Source organism: Phodopus roborovskii, unplaced genomic scaffold (genome assembly GCF_943737965.1).
Source record: "Phodopus roborovskii unplaced genomic scaffold, PHOROB, whole genome shotgun sequence".
NCBI lineage: Eukaryota > Metazoa > Chordata > Mammalia > Rodentia > Cricetidae > Phodopus > Phodopus roborovskii.
The window spans coordinates 900,066-918,878 of NW_026126516.1; the positions used below are offsets into that span (position 1 = coordinate 900,066).

General features: G+C 43.7%; 1 protein-coding gene across 5 annotated transcripts in view; it reads right to left on the reverse strand.

The window, feature by feature from the left end:
* Positions 1-18,813, reverse strand: part of Foxn3 (forkhead box N3) — a 355,035-nt gene that overhangs the window by 281,611 nt on the left and 54,611 nt on the right. The gene's annotated exons all lie outside the window — the stretch shown is intronic.

The following is an 18,813-nucleotide window of genomic DNA, read 5'->3' on the forward strand; positions in this document are numbered from 1 at the left end:
ACGGGTAGTATGTTTTGAGACCTCAGTGGATAGCTCCAACCAAATTCTATATATACTACAGTTTTCCCATATATGTACAAATATGGTAGAGTTTACTTTGCAATAGGAACAATGTGATCCCCAGATTCAGTGGGAGACCTTGCCTCAAAAATAAATAAATAAGTAAATAAAGTGATGAGTGACAGCCAGTGTCAACCTCTGTCCTCCACATACCAATACGGAAGCATGTGCATCTGCACACATATGTACACACATGGTTGATCACAATGCATTTGGGTGAGGCTGTGAAACTAGGGAAACTTTTATCTGCTACAGTTAGAAATGGAAAATGAAAAAAAAAACCTTTATAAAACATTCTGGCAGTTTCTAAAAAAATTAAACATACGCCTACTGGATAGCCCAGCCATTCCAATTTTCATGTGTTTATCCAAGGGAAACGAAGCATATGTCTATGTAGAAATTTGTACACACACGTTCCCAGAGCTTTATTTGTGATAGCCAGCAGCTGAAAACAACTCAATGTCCAGCAACCGGTAAATGGATGGATTGCCTTATGTCTCCATAATGGAATAAGGATCAGCAGTAGAAGCTGGGAGTATTAACTCATGCTACAACCTGGGTGAATCTTAAAATAATTACGGCGAGTGAAAGAGGACATTCACACTACAGACAGAAAAGAGTATAGTGCATGATTCCATTTACATGAAATTCTAGACTCTACAGAGTGATCTGTGTGACAGAGGAAGGCTGCAGACACAGGGGAATGAAAGTAGGGATGGCAAAGAGGGACGAGGAAGCTCCTGTACGAGCTAAGGAGGAAAGTTCTTTTGACCGATTAAACTTAGTAGAGTTTCTTTGAACAAAACATCATTCATGCATTGAAGCAGCTCCCAGAAGCAGAAAACAAGTCAATTGAGAACAGCTCAGCTGACTGGCTACAGAGAATCCGGGAACATACCAAGGCTTGGGTGCTGTAATTAAACCCTACAGTGATATGCTCAGCCAGGCCTGGTGCAGGTGTCCAGTGTAACGTCAGCAACCCTTTGCAACCTTGTATTTATCACGGGTGATGGGCGCTTCTCCACCTTAATGGTTATGAGGAATCACAGGTGTGTGTGCATATGTTCAAAATTACCAACGGACACGCCAAATGTGTGCAGCATATTCTATATCAATTAGAGCCTATCAGTGGTATTTAATGAGGAAAAAGCTACAAACGAGAGGTGGTAATCTACCTACTGCCCAGTTCATTGCCAGGAGACAGAGCGCTTGCCTTGCATGCCTAACATCCAGAATTTAATCTCCAGAACAAATCTTAAAAAAAAAAAAAAAAAAAAAAAAAAAAAAACTGCTATCTTAAGAGTTAGGCATGCACCTTAAAATATTTTACACACCTTTCTATACTGCTGATGAAAAAAAAGGTGTGGGGGGGGATAAAAATCCTGAGATAAAATCCCCAATTCCTCTAAGTTACATGTCATGTCCTAAAAATACACATTGTTTCCTATTCATAGGTAATCTGTGTTGGTTTAACTGTATGGTAACGTCTAATACCATGTCTTAAACTGTTGTTTCTTTGCCACTGGATTTTACAATGCTTCCAGATACAGCCCTAGGTATAGAGGGGTCAGGGGGAGAGAACAGCAGTCACTCTGTGTACAGTCACCCTGTGAACACACACACACACACACACACACACACACACACACACACACACACACACACACAGGTTTCCAGTCACATCTATCTGCCACTGTTTGAGACAGTAGAAAATTTGTGAGCACACCAACAAAGAGCCTGGCTGTTTTTTTCCTCCCTTTCCTATAATAAGCAGTCGGTACCTTTATGATGCTTCATATGCAAGTGTTTCAAATACATACATCAAATACATACATACCTCATGTTCTCTAGCATTGAGGTGATAATGAAAACAAATATAATTTTGAATGATACAAAGTTGAATGCATGGGAATAAGTTCAAGTTTGGTCCATATGGCCTCAGCTTGTCAGAAAAGAGGAACAGACACTGGTTTCTAATCTCTTCCCTTGCCCCAGACCTTGCTAAATCTCAATTCTGTCTATCACCAGAGCACTTAGCATGTTGCAAGGGTATTGCAAACCTTACTGTGCAAACACTACATGGGCAATTTCATGAAAAGACCAGTTCTCATGTGTAAGGCTTTGATGCAGGGTAGCCAGGCATGCTAACACACATGACTGTCCTGGACAGCAGTTAGCAAAGACTAGCACCCAATTCTCAGCAGGGACTTCAGCATCAGCAGCACCTGAGTACTTCAGAGACATTGAGTTTGGGGGCCTGATTGTCAACCTGACAAGATGTACAGTCACTTAGGAGACAACCCTCTGGGCATGGATGTGAGGGAGGGTCTAGGCTGCATTAACTGAGGTGAGAAGATGGACCCTAAGTATGGTGTTTGGGACACCATTCTGTGGGCTGGGATCCTGGAGAAGGCAAGCTACCAGCACGCCTCAACTCTCTGCCTCCTGACTGCAGATGCCTCAAGCTCCTCCCACACAACCTCCTGCTATGATGGACAAGCCCAGTGGTTCTCAATCTTCCTAACACTTCGACCCTTTAATACAGTTGCTCAGGTTGAAGTGAGATCCAACCATAAATTATTTTCATTGCTACTTCATAACTGTAATTTTGCTGCTGTTATAAATCATTAATATAAATATCTGTGTTTTCTGATGGTCTTAGGCTACCCCAAAGGGGTCCCAACCCACAGGATGAGGACCACTGGACTAGACACTCAAAGCATGAGCCAAAATAAACTGCCCAGTCCTTAAGATGCAAGTTGCTTTTCCAGGTTTTTTTGCCCCCCCCCCCCCAGACCACAGCAATGAGAAAGCAACCAAAACAGGACCCTATCCCCACTTCTTGAATTAGAACTTCGGGTAGTTGAAGCCAAGCTGTTTGCTGGCAGGCCCTCCAGCTGGTTCGGATTCCAGCATATTCTGGAACCACTGGTTTAGAGAGGCCCCACCTGAGCACAGCTGGTGAAAAGCACCTCAGTTTCAATGGTCTAAGAGAAAACCATGGAAACTTCAGGAGGAAGCCTAGTTACACTTGGCTATTTTAAACCACAATGTGTTTATGAGTTCCAAGAGACTTCATCGCCCCTAATTTCATTTTTTAAGACAGAAAATACCAGCCTAGCCACCCAAATACGAGAGCATTCCTACTGACAAGGTACAACATACACTACACAGTCACAAGATCCATCCTCATGTGTTTATGGTAAACACATCACTGACTTTGTTTTTAAGCCCTCCTCGCTCACCAAACTCACCGGTAACTGAGAAGGATGAAGAACTACACGGACAGCTTTACACACAGTAAATACAGCTTGAAAATGTTACAAAGTGGTCAGGAAAACACAACAAGGGTTCCAAGGCGGCACACGCCTGTGGAGAGGCACTTTGTAGCAAATACAGACTCCCTCAGGCTGCTGTTGAGGCAGAATCTCACCAGCATCTCCAGGAGACATGCCCGCATCGTCTAGTCAGAGAAGCTGCCCACATCTGCCTTCTGGTCTTAGGCCCCCTCCCATCATGACTTCGCCTTGATGCCTGGTCTTCCTGTCCATGGGCCTCCCTTGCCGTTCTGCTTTAACCACTTGCTGGAAGTTTGCACTGAGGTGGAGATGTCCACTTGCAATCATCCCAGACTGACATATGGGCTCATGAAGATGCTCCTTGTGAATGGCTGAATGTACTTGACTGCATTGGGAATGGGTTAGAATTTCTCCTATTTTATAGATTGAGAGGAGAGAAAAAAAAAACAGCTAAGTCAAAATATTTAAGAGTAAAGCTTACTGTTAGGAAAGGACTTAACTAAAAGGTTGTTTCTTCTTCACTACATCATATCATCACCTGGGGATCCTGAAAGAGGAAACTTCCCGGGAAACGAGGGGATTTGATTCTAATAGTCTGTTCTTTATTCACAACTTTCTTTTTATAATTTGAGTGGTTTTTGTTTTTCTTATATAAGTGTGTAGTTTGCATGTGTGTGTGAGTGTGTGTGTGTGTGTGTGTGTGTGTCTCCTTAGTCTGCCTCCCAAATCCATTGAGATAGGGTCTCTCAATGGGACGCAGAGTTCAGGAGCACAGGTTAGCCTGCTAGCCTGCTCTGAAGATCCCATGTCCACCTTCTCTGCACTGGAATTAGAGGTGGGCCATCAAGCCCACCTAGCATGGGTTCTGCAGCTCTGAGCTCTGGTTCTCATGGTTGCACAACAGGCACGTCATCTACCAAGCCATTTCTCAGAACTGGCTTTTTAGTTTTTATAAGCATATATCCGCAAAATAAGTGCTACTAACCACTAAGCCATCACTCAGGTCCCCTCCTCACCTTGTCTGTGGTGGCTTGAATGAGAACACTCCCCACAGGCTCATATATTTGAATGGTTAGCCAACAGAGAGTGGCACTACTTGAAAAGGACTGGGAGGCGTGGCCTTGGTGGAGGAGGTGTGGCCTTGTTGGGGGAAGTGTGTCACTGGGGGCAGGCTTCGAGGTTTCAGAAGCTCAAGTCCAGTGGCTCTCTCTTCCTGCTGCCTGCCCATCCAGATGCAGAACTCTCAGCTCCTTCTCCAGCACCACATCTGCCGGCATGACACCATGTTCCCTGTCATGGTGATAATGGACTAAACCTCTGAAACTGTAAGCCAGCCCCAATTAAATGCTTTCTCTTCTAAGAGTTGCCATGGTCATAGTGTCTCTTCCCAGCAATGAACACTGACTGAAGGCAGAGTTCCTCACTGAAGCTATGCTAGGCTGCCTGGCCAGCAACTCGCACCCCTCCCCACCCCAACTCCTTCTGCCTATCTCTGCTTCGAAGCACTGTGATTAGCATGCCTAGCTTTACACATAGCTCTAATTTGGATCTTCATATTTGTACAGCAAGTGCTTTCCCTGTTGAGCCACCTCCCAAGCCCAGACCACTAGCATTCTTTAGCAATATATTTTATTACAATGTTACGTCAACTTTCCATCACTGTGACAAACACCAAAGAAAATCAGGAGATAATTATTTTGATTTAGGGCTTCAGAGGTTTGAGCCCATGGCCACATGGCTCCATTGTTACTGGGCCTGTGGTAAGGCAGGGAAGCATGGCAGAAAAGGCACGGGAGAGAAAAGCTGTGCTCTTCATGGCATCGGAGAGACACATACATAGGTAGATGACAGAGAGATGGATTATGGATGGATGGATAGATAGGCAGATACATAGATAGATGACAGATAGATATAGAGATGTGGCAAGGGGGAGATTGATTGATTCTGGAGTCAAGATACAACCCTCAAAGACATGACACCAGTCAGTGATCTTCATCCTCCAACTTGGCCCCACATCCTAATAGACCTTTCTGCTACCAACTCCTAAATGGATTAACCATTTGGATATTGCATTCATAATCCAATCACATCTCAATAGCACTAACAGTTGGGGCTGTACCTCCACATACAAGTGTCTAAGGGACACCCCAGATTCAAACCAGAACAGGTGCATGCATTGTTTTGTTGTTGTTGTTGTTCTTAGACACAAACTAGTGCATACTTAATGACTACGGTACACAAAAACACGTTTATATGCATTGCAAAACCAAGAAAGCACCATATGACTCACTGCACTACACACAATGCTCAAACTTTCCTGGCTGCCAAGAACACATGAAGAGAAAGCCATCATTATCATCATCTAAGTAAGTGTTTCTCTAAGTTTACTATATATTAAAATTCCCTTGGAAGCTTTGTTTTTTTCAAGACAGGGTTTCTCTGTGTAGCTTTATAGACCAGGTGGCCTCGAACTCACAGAGATCCACGTGCCTCTGCCTCCCGAGTGCTGGAACTAAAGGCGTGTGCCACCACTGCCCGCCTTCTTTAAGAGGTTTTTTGTTTTGTTAATTCCTGATTTTTGGCCAGACCCTACACTGTGTTACAAGGAGAAACATCACACCTGTGTAGGCTCTCCAGGTGACCTCCATGCACATCCAAGTTGGAGAACCACGCACCCACAAGGTGTTGCCTACAGGACCCGCCCACCCATGGCTCTATTGCCTCAACATTTACTCCACTCTCCCTACACAGAACACAGCAGACTCTCAGGGGTTTATTTTCATCCATATCCCAAAATTTGCTCATCTAAAATAGCGGTTTTGAGACAGGATGCACTGTTGGCAATGTTCTCCTATTTAATAAATTCTGTCTCACTTCCTTCCCACTCAAGTACCACCTGACTAGAGGAGAGGAACCACACTCCAGCCCAGGCTGGAGAACGGCACTTATCTCAGATGCCCTCGCCCTGGAGGGCTCCGTCCCTTCTCTCTGGCACGGCAGGACTAACTCGTCAAGCCCGGCATACCTTTTCTTTGCTTCCCCATTTTGTTTTTTGCTTTTTAATAGCTGAGTGACACTGCGGTTGGAAATGCACTCTTATAAAAATCTTTCCAGAAGCAGTCCCTATAAGAACATGGTAGTATTTCTTTTTTATGGCCAGCTGAAGCTGATCAGTGTACTCCTCCCAAGCCACAAAATGCGTAACCCAGGACTACTTCTTGGCAGGCTGAGTAGAGCCCAAGACATGGAAGAACATTTTATTTTAATTCTTGAGCCTCCAGATTGTTCCCTCTCAGTGGATAATGCAGTCTTTTCCATTATGCAGGGAGAGGGAAAATATAGCAATAAAACTTTGGCTAAAGACGTGCTGTTAACTCATCCTTGCTCAAAACTCCTAGAAGTTTCCAGGCTGTGACAAACACAACTTGCTGACTTTGCCAAGTACCTCCGTTCTGCTGTTTAGCAACTCCTCTTAGCCAGCCAACTCCATTCCAGATCTATCCCTGTTCTACTATTTCTTGTGTGTTTTACTCTTACCTATCCATAATATGGGTCTTCAAAAAGGACCGCTCTCCAGCCCCAAAATGGAATTGGAATCATGACCGTTTCCAGTAGAAGATTAATGTTCATGCCCTTAGAATCATTCACTATCTATTTCAGCCTATTAGTAAAAAAGAACTTAAGTCACATATCCTACTCCACAATTCTGGGTGTTTATGTAAAGGACCACATCATTCAAGTCTAAGGTTAAAGAGCTGTAAAGAACAACACACTTGTTTGTGGCTGCCCCTGTGTCTCCCTGATAACTGACAGTCTTTGCTGAGGTCATCAGAGACGCAGAGCAGCCACCAGTCAATGCACTTCAGGTAAGAAGTGTCAAACAGACACAAACACCAGCCATCATTTTCACAGTGTGGGTGTGGGGCCCCAAGATCACACAGCCTTAGATTGTCTCCTCTTGTCAGGGTCAGGAAGTCCCTACAATTAGTCAAATAGCTAAATGAAACTAGCAATGATGGCTTTTCATTGGGTTGTGAAGATTAAAGTACTAAGAAAGCGGTGAGTAGTGGGGGGCTTAGAAGTGGGGCTCAGTCGGTAAAGTACCTGCCGTCCAAGTGTGAATACCCACATTTGAATACCCAGCACCCAAGTGAAATGGCAGGTATGGCAGTATGTGCTGGGGAGGCAGGTTCAAAAGGATCCCACTGGCAAGCTCCAGGCTTTGTGAGAGACTGTCTCAAAAAACAAAACAGGAAAGACACACACGCGCGCGCACACACACACACACACACACACACACACACACACACTCAGTACACGAGGAACAAAGTGAGCAGTGAATACATACATTATTCCAATTGACCTTGACCATTCATTTATTGACTATTTTTTTTTTGGGTGGGGGCGGTTTTGAGACAGGGTTTCTCTGTAGCTTTGGAGCCTGTCCTGGAACTAGCTCAGTAGATCAGGCTGGCCTGGAACTCACAGAGATCTGCCTGCCTCTGCCTCCTGAGTGCTGGGATTAAAGGCCAGTGTCACCAACACCAGGCTCATTTACTGACTTTTTAGTGGGGTCTTGCTCCATAACTCCAGCTGGTCTTAAACTACTTTCTGCTTCAGCTCCCTGAGAAGCTGGAAATATAAGCCATGCCTAGCTGCAAGGGAATTTTAAAGAGACAGTGCAACCCAAACAAATCCAGGAAGAAAAGGAGTATTATGTGTGTTTGTCTTGTACATGAGCAGAAGGATTAAGCAGAATTTTCCTTACATCAAATGCAAAAATGGCTGCCCTTTTCTCAGTTTAAAATTCCCCAGTGGCTCCCATCACCAGGAAATCACAAACAAGCATAAAACCAAACTTTTTACTGTGATAAAATCCCTTGTTGATATCTTTGGTTCTCCTTATCGCATACACAATACAAAGTTGATTTTCCCACAAAGTTTTTCTAAGGTGTCACAGAGTGTTCCTTCTCTGGGGGCCACTCTGTCCAGGACACACTCCTCTGAAAGTACAGGAAAGTATTTCTATAAAGGTGTTTGTTCATGTGTCTGACTCTGTACACCAAATGATGTCCTTAAGAAAGAGGGACAATGATGCCCTGGATTATCTTTGTAGAGCCAGCATCCAGCCTAGCACAGGACACATGGTGGACTCTAAAATGTTGGATGAGTGGATGGAATGATGGTGGGTGGACAGATGGATGGATGCAGAGATGGATAGATAAATTGATGGCTATGGTCCATAGCCATGAAGCACGTAGGCAACAGAACCAAAGCAGACTGCATTATCTTCCAACTCTTGGTTTAACAATGTTCCATTGATCCCTCCACTGCCTTTGCTGGGGTATGGGTGACATCTCAGACAACAATGGTGATGATGTAAGTCTCTGCATCCAGAATAGACTGTTATACAGCCTTCAGACATACGTTTAACAGCAAACAACAAACCCAAAAGCCACAGGCATCAGTTTGAGCTCCTGTTTAATACCAGACTCAAAGACACCTAAGGAACAAGAGAAAAAAAAATCTATTTAGATAGGTCTGTGAAGTTCCTTTATGAAAGGTGTCTTAATCTAAAACTGTCACAATAGTAAATATAATTAGATAACAATAAAATACCTTAGACCACAGTTTATTAGCATCCTTTCTTCCGAGGTTTTCGATTGGAACGGAAAATGCAATTACTAATTAAATTAGACAACAGGAGGTATCGTTTTCCAAGTGGAACCCTAGTGATACAAATGAGTTATTGCAGTTTATCCACTTTCTCGCTGTCTCCCAGAGACGGGGTCATTTACTTGGCTGGAGTTAACCCAGAAAAACAGCTCTGAGTCATGCTCTTGCTCCAAGACTCTAATACAATTCATTTATGAAGGGTGTGAGTTGTTAGTGTGGCCACTAAAAGGCTACAGTGACATCCAGGCTCAGTTTCCCCGATCAAGGAGTTCCATGAACCCAGTAAGATAGAGAAGCATATAGGTGTGCGGTAAATCCAGTCATGGTCTGGCCAAAGCCCAAGAGGAATCAGGATTCTTGTCTTGCAGGGATCTGTTTTCAAGCAGAGGCTGGCTGTAGTGGCTTATACTTAAAATCTTGGAAGCCCGAGGCAGGACAATTGCCATAAGTATAAGTCTAGTCTGTACTACATACTGAATTCCAGGGTAGCTTTGCTAAAGAGTGAGACCCTGTCTCAAAATAAACGAAATAAGACACTCCACCAATAAATAAATAAAATAACTCAAATGGAGATGGTAACGTAGGAGGCTGCCATCATTACAGGCCAGAGAATGTTGATTTCTCCTTTTTTTAAAAAAATGTTTTTCTAGTTGTATAATAGAATGTACCAAACTTTTCACTTGACTTTTAGTTGAAATCTTTTCCAAATTACACTTTCATAGATAGCATTTTTGCTTCTATGCTATAGATACAAACCCAAGACTTTAGTGCATGGGAGGCAAGTGTTCTACCCCAACACTACACCCCACTCCCCCCAACAGTGCTTCCAAATGCATTAGGATGAAAGAACAGTCTGTCACATGGAAATTCAGGAAAATTTTTAATTAAAAATATTAGGATAAAATTTAAATCAGCTGTGTATATGTGTTTACTTATATGTATGTGTGTGTGTGTGTGTATGTGCATACATACATTTCTCAGTGAGTGTATATGTGTGACTATGTATGCATGTCTGTATGTTTCTGTGTGTCTGGACACATGTATCTGTGACTGTGTGTCTGTCTCTGTGTGTATATGTTTATATGCATGTATGCATATGTGTGTGCACATGCCCTGACACCACAGGTCCCTTAATATGTTACACTGAGTTCAGAAGGATTTACAGTGTATAGTTTAATTGAATTCATTTAAGAATGTCTATGATTTCTCACTGGCATTTATGAATACACAAAGATAATATTGGTCTAATGGAAATAATATATAAATCACTCACTCCCTCATTATGCTGAGGACTTGGTCACAATTTAAAAGACAATGGGGACTCCTATCATGAAAAAATGAAGGGGTACAGCAGCTCAGGTCCACAGCGGGGGACCATTAAAGTCATAGGAACACAGTTTGGGGGTTTGCTTATCATCAGCCTTAGTTTCCCTATCTGTCAAGTGGGAACAACAGCAATACCCGGGCCCTGAAGGTGAGTGTATTTACCGAGAAAAACATTCTATATGTCCCAGAACTGTGGCATGAGACCCCAGTGACTGGGGGAGTCTGTCATTGCTAGTTCACTGCAGGTCCTATTCTTATAATAAAACAAAAATACAAGCAACTTGACCAAATGAGAGAAGGGAGGAAGGAAGGGAGGGAGGGAGGGAGGGAGGGAGGGAGGGAGGGAGAGAAAGAGAGAGAGAGAGAGAGAGAGAGAGAGAGAGAGAGAGAGAGAGAGAGAGCTTGCCAAAATGGAAGAGAGGTAGTTGGAAAAGTCCCTCTAGCCAGATTTCCAAGGAAATGAGTTTAATATGAAATTACAAAAACAGGGCCCTGGGCTGTTTGCACTTTTCTATGAAATCTGATGCCCAAATATCACAATGCATCAGCAGAAGAAAGAAAATGCAAAGAACAGCAGGATGCTTTGAATTCTTTTTCCAGCTCCATCCCCTCACAAACCCAAACCCGGGAGTGTGCACGCATGTGCGTACATGCGCATGTGTGTGTGCGCACGCGTGTTTGTGTGTGTGTGTGTGTGTGTGTGTGTGTGTGTGTGTGTGTGTTTGTGTGTGATGCTTTTAAGATCTAGGGTGCTTCTGAGCAAATGCATTCAGAGAGACACCAAACAGGGAAGCGAAGGTGAAGTATGTAGTTAGATCATGACCTGGCAACAGATGCTGCCCCAACCAAGCAAATCAATTTTTACCACTGTCTTTTAGAATATCTGCTTTAATTCAGAGCTAAAACTCAAGCAAATCCTCATGCTAGACTTTCACAGTGCACAGTGAGAAATAATCTTGCAGACAGAGATGCCTGGGGATCTAAAGCAACCAGTTAGAAGGAACGAAAGAGGCTTCTGACTTTGAAAATCAAATTTGGGGAGGCTAACGTGTCCAAAATATGCTGCCATGCATGGAGGCCGGTACAGAATATTTCTCCATGTAAGTGAATCAGACAGGGTCTTAGGGGGAAATGTTATGTAAAGAGCTTTGATAACAAGAAGGAAATGTCTGTAAGTATTTGCAACATGAAGGAACTCAGTGAGTGCACGGAACACATGACCAGGCGAAGTGGTACAGTCAGTGTCTGGGCTCCAAGAGGGACAAGACCTCAAGTATGGTTCTTGGGCAGGCTGAGTAATCTGAACTTAAGTAACAGCAAGGGTCTCAGACCACGGTTTCTTTCTAACATTTTCTCGACCCTCAAGTCCCCTTCTTCCCCCAGGACAAGGGAAAAACTATATTCCTTTTCCTCAAGGTAAAACAAAACCAAAACAACTCAGAAGTTAGAATCCTCCTCTCCCAGAGCCAGTCCTAAAAACCTAAAAATATCCCCTCCATCTTCTGTGTAGGAGACAGTCATAAAGAGATGCTATGACCTCCTTTGTCTCAAAGTCGTTCACAAGACCTTCATTCCAAGAGGGTCTCCACCAGGGGAAAGGAATGTGGCAGAAGCTAAGAAGAATCTGAGGGGTATCCCCTCCCTGGCATCACCTTGAGGTCACATTGATTTTCTAGTTACGTTTCTATCGCTCTGTCCACGCTCTGTGCCTCTCAGCATGGAGGCAGACAGCGTTCCCAGGGCCCTTGCACCTCCATTTCTGAAGGTGCCCATGTCACTGAATGCACTTTTCCAATCCTGCCTTTTGTTATAGGAGTTCAGACCACAACCCTTTCCACACCTTTGTACACCCCCGTGTAGACTTTGGTTTGACCAGACTCAGACAAAGCCCAGGACTTCACCAGGTAGCTCTCTGCTACAATACAGCTCCACTGCTAACAATGGGTCAGACTTTCTGGTTTATCAGCAACTTTTCCATTAGCAGTAAGAGTGCAGCCCATTCTAGAGTTAAAGCCCATCCTTCAGCAGCTGGAACTTTGTCATCTAACGATCCCTAGTACGCCCCTGCTTCCCTTGTAGCTCATCATATTTCTCCAGCTTTGTTGCCAGGCTGTGGAGTCCCCCCACCTTTATTAACAATGGCACTTCACAGAAACAGACCTCACTTGCTCCTGGTACCCACATCAGGGGTAGGGGTGTGTGTGTGTGTGTGTGTGTGTGTGTGTGTGTGTGTGTGTGTGTGTGTGTGTGTGTGACATGTTTGTCGGACAGCAATGGAACCTATTTCGAGGGTTCCCTTTTCTTGGTACATGGCAAGCCCCTAGTTTTGGTGGGACTATGTGTGATAGGGAAAGACACTGCAGAGGTCCCTCCATCCTGTATTCTTGCAGAGGCCATTTTAGGATTAACTAGAGTTTGATCTCCTTGATGGAGAATCCCATGGAAAATTACCAAACTCTATCCTAGGAATCCAAGGCGGCTTGAGACGCCCCAGTTAATTTATCTTAGTCTCTGTTAAAATGCCTCTTTGTGAAAACCTCTCTCCAGCTAACTGCTTGCCTTAGCTTCTGTTTAACTGTTTGCTTACACAAAACCTCCCTCTGTAGATGTGAGATACCACCTGGTGCTCTTTTCCTTAAAAAAAAAAAAAAAAAAAAAAAAAAAAAAAGCCTTACTCAAAACACATGCACTACATTTGGGTCCCAAATACCCTAGTGTAGTCCCAGCCAGCTGGAATAAAGACTTTCGGCTGCCTATAGACTGTGTCTGAGTGATCATCTCTAGTGGGCTTCCTATAACAAGTGGTTCAGAAAATGAGGTTCCCATTCTGCCCCCCTCATGAGATAGTCATGTATCCTTGAACAATTTTTTTTTTTATTTATTTGTAAAACTGGGCATTTAAACTACAACTCTAAGATCCTCTGCATAAGTAATAATCTTGGTTTGGTGGTAAAATATAACCCCAAAGTCATGAGTTATTAACAAAATTCAGAAGAATCAGGACCATAAGCAGACGTATTTTGACATTGTTTTCCAAGTCACTGCATTGCCAACTAGCTGATTTTTCTACTACATCACAAGCCACACTTCTCTTGAGGCAAGTGGCCAGTATCAACTCACTCTGGAAGGCACAACCCTCCCCCTCTCCTCCTGAGACTTTGGGGGGGGGAGGGGAGGATTCTGAGCTTTCCTGCCACCCATGGGTTAATGCTCTGAGGCGGTCCTTTGTTTTACAAAGGGGCACGGAGACACACTCAGCTGATACAGTCCATTATTTAAATTGCATTTCCGAGGCAGCAAATAACTCCAGCCACCTGGCTCAGATCTTAGGCATCGAATCTTGCCTCACTACAACCCCAAAGCTATTACATTAAGAGCAGAGAAGAAAAAAACCAAAACAAAACAATGGGGCTGACAGCGACATGAACTCCCCTGGTAGATGGAAACCATCAATCCAGTCACTGACGTATTTAACTACAAACGGGGAAAAGACATGCTTTGATTGAAGGATAAGAGGAAGGCATACACGGGCGCTTTTCAATCGAGAGCTTAAAGCGGGTACCCTGGAAGAAATCGCAGACAAGTTTCCCTCAGAAAAGCATGGGCCGGCAAGTAGATCTGCTGGGGAATGAAAGTTTGAGGGCAAGTGGGGTCACTCTGATGTGTCCCACAGCCAGTGTGGACGCTCAAGGTCGGCTTCCATTCCCTGCATGGGAATGAAGGGAAATGAAACAATGGGCTTTCTCGGACACCAAGGATGTGCAAGACAGATCATTTCTGCTCCAGCAGTGTTAAGTGATACTCATATGCTCCTGGTCTTTATGTAGAAGTCAACAAAACCAGTAGTAGGGGTTAGAAGCCAGAAACAGGGTGCAGGGTTCTCGAAAACAATACGATGCAAAACAAACAAACAAAGCCTCCAACTATTCTTTTCCGTTAAACTTGTGCTCTGGTTCTCTGGGCTAGAACAGTATTGTTAATAGATTCCGTCTCGACTAAAAAGGGAGCCAGTGGCACAAAATCTATTCCTCCAGCAAGGTTGCTGGGCAACGAGCAAGCTTTTGGCATGTGGCTGATGTCTCCAGGCGGCTCGGACTCCACAAACTAAGCTCTTCCATCACTCACAACTAACTTGATTTTGATGGATTAAAACGGAATCAAAATGTACTGTAATGTGCTCACTTCCAAATGTGGGAATCAGGGAAAAACAGAACATATCCAAATCCCAAGCAAAGACGAACTTATCAGAAATACTAGGACTCACTGAAGTTTGTTCTACAGGATGATACATTTCCTATCATTCTAAGGTCAGAACATTCAAAAGCAATGGAGACAAACAACACTAAAAGAACTATCTCGGGAAGCCAGGCATGGTGGTGCACACCTGCAGTCCCAGTATTCAAGAGGCTGAGGCAGAAGGATGGCTGTGAGTTTGAGGCCAGCCTGCTCTACACAGCAAATTGCAGGCCAGCCAGGAATACTTACCAAAATCCTGTCTCAACAAATCAAGGAGAGGGGTTGGAGAGAGGGCTCAGTGGCTGAGAGCACTGGCTGCTCTCCCAGAGGACCTGGGTTCAATTCCCAGCACCCACATAGAGGCTTACAACTGTCTACAACTCCAGTTCTAGGAGATCTGATGCCCTCTCCTGATCTCTGTGGTACATGGACACACATGCAGGCAAAATACCCAGACACATAAAGTAATAAATTATTTTAAAACATTCTGGGAATACAGCTCAATAGTAGAACATACACACACACACACACACACACACACACACACACACACACACACACACAGCCCTAACTTCAATCCCCAGCATGACCAAAGGAAAACTAATGACAGGAAGGAAAGAAATAAAATGGGAACTAAGTTGGGGGCAGGGTGGGGCTGGAAGTGTCCCAGAGTGTAGCATAGGGTAAAGCACTTGATTGGGATGTTTAACCCTGGGTTAATCTTCAGCACTACAACAACAACAAAATACACCACAAGCAAAATAAAGACAGAACTTCTCAACATAACAAGGAGTTCTGAATTCAAGACCACCCCAGTGCCTAGTACTGCTTACATCACACTTCCTTCCCCTGGTGCTGGGGATGGAACCCAGGGTCTTGCACATGGTAGGAAAAAGTTCCCCCATGGATGTAAACCATGGTCCCCGGCCTGTTATCCTTTAGCAAGAGTTCGTCTGGCAAACACCTGAGAGCAATATTAGTTAATAATTAGCAAAGATGCTCAGGTCCTGAGCCATGCTTTGGGGGCTCCGGAGAAATAACACATGACTTCAGGCCAGGACTGCCTAGTATGAAGACATAAAGTAAGATGGCTGCTTCTCACCAACCAAGCTCTTCCTCAAAAGACCATCTTGACATTGACTGTGTTCATTTGTGGAAACTGCCTCCAGATCCACCTGGCAAGACTCAGAAAATAGAGGGTTAACAGCTCAGTGTCACCGCTGTCCCTCTCCAGGTCTCTCAAATAAAGCAGGCCTATCTGCCAGGGCCTGGGTGCCAGAAGCCATATTCCCTTGTTCTTCAATTTCTCTTGGAGAAAAACATTCTTCTCAGCATACATAATGCACCAGCCTCTTCAGCAAACTGCACACATACACCTGCAGACAGACGCTTCCTCTTCTCACGCAATCCAGAACCTATCGTCATTAGCCAGTCCAATGGCCACCAGACCAGGGAAGAAGGCAAATGCAACCAGACAGAGGAAGAAAATCCATCCTACCCACACATCTCCCAGGGCAGCTGAATGAAACCAAATTGCACCCTGGCTCCTCCAGATACAGAGGATGTTGACACATTCAGGAGAAAACTTACAAGCTCTGGCCATGACATGCCCCGCCCACGTCTCAGCCATTACGGCTTCGGTAAGTTTCCATGTTTTTGTGACACATTAAAATGCACTGTGGGAGCTAAAGGCGGCTTCTTTGGAGCCATTAAGATGATAAAATATGACTTGATAGAACTTGATACATTATTATTGCTCCCTAACAAGACGCATACCCCCAGGAAACAAACAGTGGTTGGTTCTGCTATGAAAGAGTCCCTGTGGGTATTCCCATAGCTTGTGACGGTGGCTGTGTGGCACCACCAGTCTTAAGACCGTGCTTGCCTATGCTTTAAGGTCTAGGTCAAAAGCCACCCCAGAAACCTTTACTGAACTTCCCCCACTCCCAAACTAATCTCTCTGTTACCTGTGGCTTAGCCTCTGCATGGGATATATTCTATTTTCTACTAATTCCTTGCTTTTCACTACGCTTCATTCCACCAGGTTCATGCATCCAGGTATGTGTAAGCTCGGGACCCCATCCAGAAGGTAGATTCTCTATGTTATAGTACTGTAGCTTTCATGGAAGAGAACAAAATGCATGGCAACGGAAGCCCTAAAAACTGGAATTCTGACTGTATGTTTATGGACAATCTGGGATGTCTGGCTAAATTCCTTTGTCCCATAACATAGACAGAAGAGTCTTCGGGCTGAAAGAATATTAGATCAGTCTAATCAGCATTGTCTTTTCTCTTATCCTTGAAGGGCTTTTTGCTTCCTGTGAATACTCTTGCAGATGGTGTGTTCTGTATAACTTTTGTTGCCTGAGGCAGGGTCTCATGCAGCCTAAGCTATCCTGCGATTCACCATGGAGTCAAAGCTGGCTTTGAACTCCTGCTCCTCCTTCCTTGCTCTACTCCCAAGCACTGGGATTATGAGAGTGCACCATCATGCCCAACTGTCAATGATGCTTTTGTAGAGGAAGTATTCAATATGAAGAGGTCACGAGAAAATTAACCATCTTTCCCAGAGATTTTCTCTCTTAAAATATGGTCTATGTTATAAAAGCAATACTTATTGTATAATATTTGCCCCATACATATATATGTATGTATATATACATATATATGTATATATATATAATACCAAATCATATCCATATACACATAGATACATATATCAATTCCCAATTGTTGGTCAAATGGATGTTTTCCTTGAGTTTGCAAGATTGCTTCTCTAGGGATCATTGATAATAGCATCCATTTGTATTGTATCCAGAACTCATCAGCATTTGTGATTATCTGTTACTACATAGAGTACCTGTCTCCCTAAAAGCCAGTGAGCTCCACAAGGATAAGAACTGTTGCTCTCAACACTACCACAGCCCCACTGCCTAGCCTCAACCAATACATGGAAGAGACACACAGTAAATATTCGTACAATGATCACTGCCTGGGTTGACTAATTAGTGACTTAACACTTGATCGAAATTCTATCTTGTTCGAAGGTTCTGAAGATTTAGAGCTAAGCTACTGATCCTCCATAGATTTTATTTTCTTCTTCAGAGAAACAGTTGCCAACTAGAATACTGAAGCACGGTCTCTTTGGGGAAACTTCAAGAGCTAGAGCTAGTCTTTATTTCTAATGAAGAAAGAGGAGGAATGGGGAGTTAGAAGAAAGGAAAGATTTTTATCTTGTTCAAAAAGAACATTCTAAATGAAACATACAAATATACAAAGAGTCATGAGAGAACACTTGAGCCGAACTCAAACATACATGTATGATGGGCTTTTGTTAGTTGGCTCCTTAGGGTTTCCGTGTGACAGGGTCTCATGGAGGCGAGGATGGCCTTGAACTACTGATCCTCGAGCCTCTACCTCCCAAGTGCTAGGAGTCCATGTGTGTTTTTAAGATGTAAGTTTAGATGGGCCAGCAAGATAGCTCAGGAGGTAAAGGCAACTGCCACCAAGTCTGCAGGCCTGAGTTCAATCCCCAGCATTCACATGATGGAAAAAGAGAACCAACTACCACAAGTTGTCCTCTGATTTACAGAACAAAATGAGTTAGTTCATCTTACACAGCCTAATAAGAATTGATCATGAAGGAAGTCGTGACATACACTCAAGGAAAGAGCCTGAAGACATGAACTGAAGCAGAGACCATGGACGCACATCTTACTGGGATGCTTCCTCTGGCTTGCTCAACTTCCTTTCTTTTATAGCTCAGGCCCACTTACCTAGGGATGGGACTGCCCATTGTGGTCTGGGCCCTCCTGTATCAATGAACAATTAAGAAAATGTTCCCCAGTCCAATCTAATAGAGGCAATTCCTCAACTGAGGTCCTGTCTTCCCAGATATGTCCAGGTTTACGTCAAGTTGATGAAAACTAACCAATACACACACAAACAAATAAATATGATTTAAAAATTACAAGTTTAGAACAAGAAGCATTCCTATTCATTGAGGGTAAATATTACCTTTCCTAGTAGATGCTTCTGTGGTGCACACATCCTCTATCCTTTGTCTCTGTCCTCCATAGCTCTAGAATTTCCTCCTACCATATTTTAAATATTTTCTTTACTATTCCTGTATACTTAATATACATATATTTACATATGGCAAAATATATGTTCTGATTTTGTATTCAGAAAAAGCATGGTAAGTACATGCAAGTAC